Source organism: Citrus sinensis, chromosome 5 (genome assembly GCF_022201045.2).
Source record: "Citrus sinensis cultivar Valencia sweet orange chromosome 5, DVS_A1.0, whole genome shotgun sequence".
Classification (NCBI taxonomy): Eukaryota; Viridiplantae; Streptophyta; class Magnoliopsida; order Sapindales; family Rutaceae; genus Citrus; species Citrus sinensis.
Window position 1 is genome coordinate 38,070,209 of NC_068560.1, and position 10,154 is coordinate 38,080,362.

Below are 10,154 nucleotides of genomic sequence, written 5' to 3' on the forward strand. Positions count from 1 at the left end.
TTACTGTAAATTATTTTAAAATGATGAAACTTGTGGTAAAACATGTTAATTAATTTGGGAAAAATTAATACTAAGGGAAAGAAATGTCTCTAATGGGTGAGTAACATGCTCCCTCTCCTATTTTTGGATAAAGGCTGATTTTAACATTGTAAAAAAAAGGAAAAATAATATATAGGAATAATATATAGGAAACATTTAGGAAAATGAAGTTCTAACTTTCAAAGGATTTTATAAAGTGCAGATCATATTTTTGACATGGGCAACGAACTCTTTTTTTTTTAACTAACTATAACAATTCGACTATAACTTATATTACATGAAGTTATTATTGATATTTACAATTAAATTATAATTCATATTTACATGAGAGATTATTGCGCATATTTTTTATCTTCACTAATATTCAAAAAATATTTACTGCACTTATATTAATAAAAAAAAATATTATTTTTACTCAATTATATATTATAATTGAAGAATAACTTAAAATTTACCGCAATATTTTTATGGGTACTTAGACTGCTGGCCCACCCAACAACTCGGCCACTAGCCGAGTTGTCGTGAAAATCTCTACTTAAATTAGAAAATGTATGCTAGAGAGTAGAGATAATTTGGGAAATTTACAAAAATGGCCATAAAAATTTTGCGTTTTTTAACTTTAACCCCCCAAAGTTTTTTCTATCATAACTAGCCAAATACCCTATATTTGGACTACATTACCCTCGTCACTTTCATCAAATTTACAAAGGCATGCCACTTGTTCAATTCCAGCAAAAGTAAATACAGATTTTCCTCAACAACTTAACAAACCTTCATCACTCTCAACAAACTTCATTATTCTCGATAAATCAATTGCATAATCGAATATATAATTATCAATGTGAGAGCTTCTTAAAATTAGTTTATGCTCTTATACAATGTAAACCTTTAATCTATTAATTTTATCAACTAAATTCGAAATCAAAGTGAGTTTTGTTGTAAATATTGTTATTTTTCATTTATAAAACAATGTGATTTGTTAAAGTACTTAGTTTGAGTTGAAAAATGAAGAAAAACCATTGAAAACACAGAAAAATCGGGCAAAAAACGAAGTTCAGAACAAGTGAGACATGCAAGTGGGACAGGTGCATGTCTCACATAAACGCACTGCATTTATGTGCGACAGGCACCTGTCCCACTGCCTGCCGCACATAAACTCACGGATTTTATGGAGTACATGATTTTGAATTTGATTTGTCTCGTCGTAAGCTTCGAAACGGTATATTATACGCCTAAAACGGACATATATAGCTCAAGTTATGGCTTTCGAAACATAAATGAAATTTGGTGAGACATGCAAGTGGGATAGGTGCTGCGTTTATGTGCGACAGGCACCTGTCCCACTGCCTGCCGCACATAAACCCATGGATTTTATAGAGTACATGATTTTGGATTTGATTTGTCTCGTCGTAAGCTTCGAAACGGTATATTATACGCTTAAAACGGACATATATAGCTCAAGTTATGGCTTTCGAAACATATATGAAATTTAGTGAGATAGGCAAGTGGGACAGGTGCATGTCTCACTAAATTTCATATATGTTTCGAAAGCCATAACTTGAGCTATATATGTCCGTTTTAGGCGTATAATATACCGTTTCGAAGCTTACGACGAGACAAATCAAATCCAAAATCATGTACTCTATAAAATCCGTGGGTTTATATGCGGCAGGCAGTGGGACAGGTGCCTGTCGCACATAAACGCAGCACCTATCCCACTTGCATGTCTCACCAAATTTCATTTATGTTTCGAAAGCCATAACTTGAGCTATATATGTCCGTTTTAGGCGTATAATATACCGTTTCGAAGCTTACGACGAGACAAATCAAATTCAAAATCATGTACTCCATAAAATCCGTGAGTTTATGTGCGGCAGGCAGTGGGACAGGTGCCTGTCGCACATAAATGCAGTGCGTTTATGTGAGACATGCACCTGTCCCACTTGCATGTCTCACTTGTTCTGAACTTCGTTTTTTGCCCGATTTTTCTGTGTTTTCAATGGTTTTTCTTCATTTTTCAACTCAAACTAAGTACTTTAACAAATCACATTGTTTTATAAATGAAAAATAACAATATTTACAACAAAACCCACTTTAATTTCGAATTTAGTTGATAAAATTAATAGATTAAAGGTTTACATTGTATAAGAGCATAAACTAATTTTAAGAAGCTCTCACATTGATAATTATATATTTGATTATGAAATTGATTTATCGAGAATGATGAAGTTTGTTGAGAGTGATGAAAGTTTGTTAAGTTGTTGAGGAAAATCCGTATTTACTTTTGCCGGAATTGAAAAAGTGGCATGGCTTTGTAAATTTGATGAAAGTGACGAGGGTAATGTAGTCCAAATATAGAGTATTTGGCTAATTATGATAGAAAAAACTTTGGAGGGTTAAAGTTGAAAAATGTAAAATTTTTATGGTCATTTTTGTAAATTTCCCAGATAATTTTCGGCAGAGCTGATTGGTGGGTTTAGTGGAAAAAGGGACCCAACCATTTTGGGAAGCCTTGAGATTGGCAATGAAATTAATGATGGATTAACAGTTTAACACTAGCGTTTATTCTAAAAGGATTTAATTTGATCAGCCTATTCTATTATCTTTAATTTGATGGTGAGTAGGCAGGCTCGTAATAATGGTAATAATAATAATACACAGTTTGAACTTAGACGAGAGAGAGAGAGAGAGAGAGAGAGAGGAAGAGGTACAATCCACATGACAGTAGAGCTGGAAAGAGACTCTCCCATCACCATCATAAACAATCGTCGTCGCCCCCATCATTTGTGTTTTTGAAACTCAAAAGAAAGAAGTTGAAAAACTTTATCTTCAGTCTTCGTCCCTTCACTAAAACTATCACTGACATTTTCTTTTATATTATAATATATATATAGACACATACACACACACACACATATGTGCATCAAGATCTTGTCTCACTCACGTGACTCTCACTGTGTGAAAAAATTTGTCGTGTAATAAATTGAAAAATGAGATGACACCCATTTTCTTTTCTTTTCTTTTTTTTTCTTTTCGAACTCAATCATCATTCTTTTCTACCAATGGGTTTTTGTCTAGTGGGAGAGCCCTTACACTTAGAATAATGAGTGCAAGGATTCGAGCCTCCATAAAAGTATTTATGGGGCTTATTTACAATCCTTCCTCAATTATCACATAATTGAGTGGAGTCAGTTTATTCCTCACGAAATGTGAGTAGAGTGGACAGCCCTCAAATATTTGAGAGGGTTTGAAGAATTTGGACAGCGTTTCAGAAGAGTACTTGACACGACGAAGGTCTCAATTATAAAATCTATGTGTAAATATTAATTATAATACCTATATTCCTATATAAACAGTATTCAAAAAAAAAAATCATCATTCTTTTCTTATACCAACTTCAATCATCACTGTTAACATTATCCGATCCTTCGATCTTTTTCTTTTGCTTTATTCCCAAAGTCCCATTCCCTTCTTGCCAGTTTCCATCCAACACTCTTTTTCTATATTAATTATAAGTGTCCCTGTCTGTAGCTAATCACTAATAGCTTGTTTGTTTTTTTTATGGTCAAAGCTTCCTCGGTTCTAATTTACTGATAGCTTGTGACTTTAACGCGCACCTCATATCTACGTTATTCAAGAAGCTTGACAACACACATACGCAGTAACTTAATTACTATAATACACAACAAGCATGTTTCTGTTTGTGATGGTTGCGTTTTTAATTGATGTTCAAAACACCACAACCACTGTATTAAGTAAATTAACAATTACTTTTCCTCAGGTAATTAATGTTTGTTATATATTTTTTCCACTTTATTTTAGATTAGCCAAAAATTCTAACTGGGTAAGAGAGTATTGAGGGAAACAATGTACACCACTTAATTTAATAGTTCAATGCATCCCCTCGACACAAAAAATGATCGCTAAATGAAATGGAGCACAAGAGGAACTCTGGTTGGTGCTCCTTTTTCTCTTTTATTTTATTTATTTATTTTGTGAAACATATTATTGCCGTTGAAATTCTAGAATTAATAAAGAGTAATGTTAGAACATACATCGTTGTAAAAGAAGTTTCCTTTTGGGGTTTGAATGCTCTTTTTATCTTTACCTTTGACAATATCAAAAATTTTAAATGAAAGCACGAAACCAATACAAAAATATTAATGATGAGGTGCATGAGATATAATCCGCATGCACAAAAAGTTAGGGTAGTAGTGTTGGCTAATGGCTATAGAGCCACAATCATGGATGCATGGCAGCATAAGTATGCGACTATTTATATATTTATATACATTCATTATAAATTATTAATTCTGGATTGGACTTTCTTAACATTTAAAATAATTATTAATTCTATTATATTATCATCGCATATGATGTAATAATTTCCTTAAACTTATTTTAAATCTAAATTTTGGGGTACTTTAATAAATTAAATTATTCTCTTATTATATATAGAGAGCGAGAGAGAGATGATTACACTTTTTTAATTTCTTTTGTCGTTGACGAGATTAAAGGATCACAATTGCAGAACTCACCAACGGTTCCCTTTGATCACAAATGGTAAATATCACTTTTTGTCACCGCCTGTCTGCCACTCTCGTCCAGAATTCATTTTGCTCTCAACAGAGACATCAATACAGTTCTAGTTATCAATAAAGTCAATGGGTGAACTTTCTCAATTCTCAAATTATACAAATATATACAAATATATAATTTTGAGTTGAGTAATTTTGCTTGTTACATAGTGTGCTATTTGCATTTTTTTTTTTTTAGAAGGAAATAAATGATTTCATTAAAGCAAAGATGATAACACAGATTCGACTTCCACTGGTATTGGTTCCAGCCATACAACAGTTTCATTGTTCCTTAGAGCAAACTTAGCTAAAAAATGGGCATGAGTATTACATGATCTAGGAGTGTGATAGCAGCTGATATTCTGGAAATCCTTGCTAAGACTTTGAATTTCTGAAATTACCCACATAACCTCTGTCCTAGTGCCCTCTTTGTTGTTAATTAACTTCACCACTTCTTGACAATCTGACTCCACCGTTATGCATTGAAAAGCTGAACTTTTTACCACCACTAACCCCCATTCAACAGCTTCAGCTTCTGCAGTCTTCACATCCCCGGTGAATAGAGTGGATTTCACAGCAGCCACTTTAACTTTGTGCTATTTGCATTTTCTTACGTCATGTGAATAATACTAAAAGTTCATAATAAAGCCGCTTTATGGGATACAATGAGAAAAGTTTATTATGAATTTTCAGAAATTTGTTGTTTAAAGTAATTAAAAGTGAACACTTTTCTTACTGGATTGCAAACGGATAGGATAGGTTTCACACTTTTTTTTTTGGTGAAAAATATTAAAAATTATCATTTTTTGATTGAATTATAAAAGATTTTTCTTATTAGGCTATAAACATCTTTTTTTTTTCACATTTCTATTTATGTCTGCTTTGTATCTTGGTATTTCACACCAAAACAAAAAAAAAATCCAATAAATCATCTCTAAAGAGGAATAATGATATATATATAACTTACAAAAAATAGCATAAAATGGGCACCCGTATCAGTATATATCACTATTCCTAACAGAGTTTACCTTGCTAAGTTAAAAGACCTTTTTTTTTTTTTTTTTTGGGGGGGGGGGGGGGGGGGGGGGGGCCGCTGGCAGTAATGTCTTGTTTGCTTGCTGCAAGCGCAAGAGAATATTGAAAATGGAGGTTTACTAAAACATTTTAGACCAGTTTCTCTGAATACGTAGAGACAGGCAAAGAACATAGATATTATGATTAAATTCGATACGACTGTAATTAATGGTCGAAAAGTCCCAACAACGGAAGTGATTGTGATTCTGTCTGATCAGATCAGGCTCAGAGCATGATCACCAGCAAGCATGCATCATGCCATATCTTTTGTATAAAGCAGAAATATTGCAATAAATTAATTTGGTTGCAGCAGTAAGTTAACTTTGAAACCATTACGACTTACGTGTGAGCAGATCCACTATAACGCCAATAGCTAGCACTAGCAATCATGAATACGTGGATTTCCATGCATCGAGCTGTACAATTAACAAAAAAGTCTCACCCACCTCACCTCTACGACATTTACCCGTTCAGGCCCATTCTTCATTAATCCTCATCCTTTGATTTTAAAGTTTCAACGACCAACCCACCACATCAAATTTCATTAATTAATGTTCTGCCTTATTTTACAATTTACTTATATTTATAATTAAAAAATCTTTCAATTTTTTTTTTCTAGATAACTTTGTTACATCACCATTACAGCATATTAAATAATTTAATTTATAATGAAATTCATTTTTTTTTTCATTTTACATACACCGAGTTTCTCATGTCCGGACACTAGATTAAGAATTTTGTGCCAACATAATTAAAAGATAAAATAACACAGATTGTTAGGTAATAAAAGACAAATAATAAAGCATTCAAATCTGCATATTGTTTGTCTTTTAACTCTATCCACACGAAATTCATATTTTAGTGTTTATATATGAAAAGCCATGTATATGTATGTATATGAAAGAGTTTCTAATTAGATATCTCCAATCATATGAATGAATATAAACTCTAATGTAATATATTTTATTTTTAATATATTAAAATATGTGTTTTTTTTAACTTTTTATGATTTTAATATACATACATATTAAAGTCAGTGATCATTAATTGCAAAGTTATATGTATGCACACTTTTTTTCTTTTAAATGCAGAAGGATAGACAAAATCTAAATTAAATTTTTTTAATTCCTACATGTATCAGGATTTGAACTCAAAAGATCGGTAAAATAAACCTACTCAAAAATTATTTGGTGGATCGAGCCCCTCTAATAGGGATTTATTTGGCTCCCCACTTTGAGGGTAGAATCGATTTTCCTCCAGTATTAAATGAGGGTCATTGTTCAAGCTGTGGCACATTAGAATTATGAAGAAGAGTCTCATTATTATTTAATTATAAATATCAATAGAGTTTTTATTATAATATATCAGTATTTAAAAAAAAATCTCACTCATAAAAAATATTAATAGTTTATCACCTTCCTAATATATAAGTAGTCCGAATTGTGTGCCTTCGTTGAGCGTATACTTCATACAAAATTGGAATGTAATGATCTTAAAATGAAAATGAAATATAAATGTTGGATAAATATTGGTAGTTGTTTTCGTGTCATTTATTCTCAATTAGCAGTGGAAAAACACTGACCCCACCAGTGCACTCACAAAAGCATTTTTCAAAAAGGCAGCAAAAGTGTAGACCGTAGAAGGAGAACAAAAGTTGACACTTGGAAGGTGCACAGAGGACGGGGGAACAAAGCGCATGAACTTTTTCAGAAAGCTAAGACTTAGGCATTAACAAAAAGAATTGCAAAAGCTACTTATGCTTCTTATGTCAAATTTTAGATATGACATTACCTTACAGTTGCATATTTTCTAATTTCTAAATGGGTATTTTGGTAGCAGTTCAACACATAACCCTAGATATCCTGAAATCTCCTTTTTGGCCGACCAGCCTAGCTTCATGCAAAATCTATCTTATGACAGAATCAAATATCAAACTGCAAAAGCAATAATACTGTATTTTAATTGTATAGATTGAAGCCATTAATAGTTTCAATCTTCCCCTCTGAAAATTGCATATTTACTGGCCGGTTACCACTTTTAATTTTTACTGTCCCAATGATTCAATCATGGCTGGATCTGACAGTACTCAGCATGACAACTGGTATGAACCTCAAAGGACAAATAAATTAGAGACAGAGTTTAATGAGAGATGGAGGAATAAGTCAACATCAGACTGTGAATTCTCTTCATTGTGGGATCTTGATTGATCTCATCTCCCACTCTGTGTTGTTTGCAAAACTTAATTTAGAACTGTAACATTAATTGTGCTTGGTTGGCGGTAGCTTTCAAGCAATAAATAGTGAGCGTATTATGACTTCCGAGTTGGTTTCATAAATACCCACCAGTAGCTGGTGAATGATTCAACATTACAACAAAAATTATTAAAAAAAAAATTTGACAAAAAAGAGGCACACACACACACATGAAAGAGAGTCTCAGGGTTGTGGGAGTTATGAGTGCGACGCATCAGTGGACAAAAGGGAAGTTTTGAATTCATCTTTCTCTCTTATACTTGAATTAGAATTGAGAATTTATTTTGTATTGGGATAAGAGTTTTTCAAATGGGAGTCTATTGATCAAAAGTGTATTATGTGAAGTCTAATAATTGAAGAATATTGACCTATGTTTTACCTTTCTAATCTCACTCTCAACATGCCAATTAGGTCAAAAGGAACATGCTTTGAAAATGTTGAAGCATCTTAAACTATACAGGAGCGGAGGTTACCTAGGATTCCACACTTAGTGGCGAAATCGTAGGACCCATTAATGGGAAGTTGGCTCCTCTCATTTCTCCGCACTAAAAACTTTAATTTACAAGTCACAAATTGGCTCATATGGGCAAAATCAGTTTGAAGTCACAATCTCCTCCATCTTCATCTGCTGCTCGTCTTATTTACTCAATTCTGTTTCTATCGGATTATTTGCTACCCGATAATTGTACCATAGTTTCAGAATAGTACTAAACTGGTGATAAAAACGAACAATAACAAACTGATCATACTACGATTGTTTTGAGGGAAGTTTCCCGTCACTTCAATATTTATTATTTACTGCTCCGTGCTCAATTATTTCTTTTTCAAAAGTGTCAGTTGTTATCTAAATAAACAACGGGATAGGTAAAAAAAAAAAAAAGTAAAGGGAATGAATGAAACTTATACTACCGAAAATTGCTAAAAGGCTAGCTCGTTTCAATAATATACAGTGAGATAAATTAATAAAACATTTTTATATTTTTGTTATTGCCGATTTCAACTCTCATGAGTGCTCATGCAAAACACAACTTAATTAACACGGACCAGAAGGAGGAAAAGGACCAAAATCAAATTTGATCAATTGATAATGGTCATTTGTCACGTCACCAACAAGAATTATCTTCTTATTAATGGATAATCGTTACCGCCCCATTGATTATATCGTGGTTGAAAAATAGGGTTGGACTGTGTTGAAAGCAAATACTAATTTCACGGTCATTAAAAACCCGCTAAACAATCGATCCAATTCCATTTAATTCCCTGGCTCAATCTAACGGGTAACACAACTCATCAGCAAGACAGCAACCTAACTCAACGATCGAGATGGATGCATGTTGACTGCTCGGCCCCCCAGTCATCCATTTGTCTCACACAATTCACAAATGACATAAAATAAATTACGAAGCAGTAGCAGCATTAAAAAAAAAAATAGAAAACTGAAAATTAAGATCCAAAAGCAAAACTTGCTTTGATTCACCGAGAGAGAGAGAGAGAGGGCGTGTGACTTTTGTGGGGGTGTGGGTGGTATAATTTCGTGAGAAACGAGGGAGTGAGAACTGAAAAGGAATTGGTTTTTATTGTGATGATGAAACACAAGAAAAGACTGAAGAGAGGAGGAGGTGGTGGGTTTGCATCAGAAACGAGGACGAGGGGGGGCAAGACGAAACGAAAAGAAAGAATAAGCACACTGCGTCTGCGCCTGTATCTGTGATGAATCATGATCTCCCCCCTCCTCCCCTCTTTTTGATGAGTTTCCTTCCTGCCTTGTAAATAATAATAATAATAATAATAATAATAATACGTAATATATTTATTTATATGTGCATAATATATAACCTCTAAAACCTTCCCTTAATTACATCTATGCTCCCACCACTCACCACCCCCCCTCTCTCTTTCTCTTTCTTATTTACTGACTGTTCCCTTCTTCTTCTTCTTCTTCTTCGATCGATCTTCACTTCTTAAAAATATATACAAGCGTTGCACATGTGCCTTCTCTACAATGGTTAATTCGTACATATATTCAAGGCCAGGCTTTTCATGTTCATGTGGGTTTAACAAAGTGCTTCTTACAGAGTTTATTGGCATTCTGTCCACCTCCGTTCCCCATCGATTGAATCTGAAAGCCTTTTTCTTTTCTTGTTTTTGTGCTTCTCTCTTTCATGCTCATGGAGGTGGGCATACTGCCAACTGAGCTCTGTTGGCTTCTCTT

At 33.4% G+C, this 10,154-nt stretch overlaps 1 non-coding gene across 1 annotated transcript; it reads left to right on the forward strand.

Moving 5' to 3' along the window:
* The first annotated feature begins 10,007 nt into the window (after positions 1-10,007).
* MIR394A (microRNA MIR394a) lies at positions 10,008-10,154 on the forward strand. Its single transcript, NR_129311.1, has one exon. It is a non-coding gene; the product is annotated as a microRNA MIR394a (primary transcript).